Here is a 2,357-nt window from a genome sequence, read left to right on the forward strand (position 1 = left end):
AAGCATTGTTAGCCAGACTCACTGGGTTTAATGATGACCATAATTGGGAGATAAAAAGGCCCCCAGTTCTTCTGACCTAGCACCAAGTTACAAGAAAAGCAATGCTAAACAAAGGGCAGGAGCTGGGGAGAGACCTCTTAAACTTGGGGAGACTGTTAAACTGTGATCAGTTGCCCTCTTCCTGAGCTTTAGAGACTACAGAAACTCAATGAACTCATTTGTTCCCTTTTCTCAGCGATCTCTGCTTGTACTACCTGCTGTTGAATATTTGAAAACATTTTCCCTTACATTTGTTAAATTATTGTTCATGGTGAGGGGTAAATACATCTGAATACTTTCATTATGGCTATAAATGGAAATCACGTTAATGTTGCTTTTCTGTGTAATTACGTTTGGGGAGGTACACAATTTGGTACCAATCTGCAAATATAGGTCAATATGTTATTAAAAAGAACTGGAGCCAGAGGATCCTAAAAGAAGAGCAAGAAATCATTTGGAAGTGTAGGGCTTTTCATGGGATTAGGAATTTAAGGAACTTCTAACTGATCTCAAGGGCAGGATTAAATTCATCTTGGATTAAGTAGCTAGCTACCTATCACCTGTTTGTCCATCTGTCTGTCTCTCTGCTTGTGTATCCATCCATCTATCCATATACCTATCTACTCAAACATCTATCTTTTCATCTTTATACATGTATATAGCATCTTACAAAGTGACAGCATATTATAAATGCTCTAGAAATGAAGATATTATTATCATTACACAGATAACTAGGGAGAAGTTCAAATAACAAAAATAACAAGACTATTAAAAAAATTGAAGTAATGTAAAAGCATGTTTAAGTTGACTTACATAATAGGTAGTACATGAAAATTTGGACTCTAAATACATGGAACAAGTTAAGTAATTCCACTGTTAATTTTCATTTTTTTCCCACACATGCCAAATAAAAGTATAACATCTGGCTAAAATAAAATGATTGTGAATTTTCCTTTCTCTCTCTCTCTCTCTCTCTCTCTCACTCTGGCATATTGACAGTCAAATTTGAATTGTTGGACTGCTATTTAAGAATCTAATCCAGGAGCAGGCACCTGTTTAATATGTAATTTGTTTAATCTACTATGAGTAACTGCAGATCATATTTCTAGCACAGTTCTAAAGGCAACCAAGGTGATGCGAACCAAATCCAGGGCCAGTTTTATGGACTTGTGACCTATATATAGTCACCTCTAGCGCCATACCAGGTTTAATGACCTCCTGTTGCCATCTTGACATTCTTAATAATTTTTGAACAAGGAGTTTCACATTTTCATTTTGTATGGTGCCCCCAAATTATGTAACCCATCCTTACTGAATCTTAGAGAAATTCCATTTGTGAAGGCACAAGATGCTGCATTCAGTAAGGCAAGAAATCATTGCTACCTACTCTAGAAATGGGAAATGTTTTTTAGATAGTATGTCATTTTGCTTCAATGGTTGGAACACTGGTTCTCATGACTAATTAGTTGTCCAAAATGATCGATTAAGAAATATTCTGACTGAACTCAGATTCAGTATTTCCCAGGGATGGTCATGCTGAAATCTGACAGTAAACTTGTGGAACTTCACCAGAATATAACTGCCTATACTCCAAAACAGATGCTGTTAATTTATATTTTAAAACCAGGCTTTTCCATTTGCACAGACTTAAAAAATGTTAATTGCACAATTTATGTGGAAAGTTTTATTGCCACTGTCCATTAGATGCGGGGATGTTGACAGTACACAAGTATCAATCTGGGGCTTGTTACAGGATGAATACAAACAGAGACTAAATGTAATTTAATCACACCATGAAGATTCTCCACTAAAGCTAAAGAAGATAGATGGCTAAGTATAAATATCTGGAATGGTAGCCAATTGAGATGAATGGAACACTCTTTTTTTCTCTAGCAGCAGAAATTAAATTCTATTTTGTGTGTACACATTCTTTTAAAGTAACTTTTTTTCTTTTTCTCATTCTCTTTGTTTCATGATTTTCAATTTTCTTCACTGCCATAGATCTCTTTTCTTCTATTTCAAGACCAATTTACTTTTAAATAGAGTTTCAGAAGAGTAATTAAGTACATTTCTTAATTGAAGATGATTTTTCTAGGGATCTATGCCCAAATCTCCTATTTATGTTTTTCTCTGATGGGAAGGTGACAGAGATGTTTACATGCAATTACCTGATTATCTTTGCATATTTAACAGTATTATTTATTTAATCGTTACAAGGACCCAATCCTAAACAATTTTTATGTACGATTCTGCTAGATACTTTTGTTGCTTAGGAAGCTGAATACTGCACTTTGTTATACCACCACTCTGCTTATTTA

This window comes from Mustela putorius, unplaced genomic scaffold (assembly GCF_011764305.1).
Source record: "Mustela putorius furo isolate JIRA1106 unplaced genomic scaffold, ASM1176430v1.1 tig00537245_pilon_pilon_pilon, whole genome shotgun sequence".
NCBI lineage: Eukaryota > Metazoa > Chordata > Mammalia > Carnivora > Mustelidae > Mustela > Mustela putorius.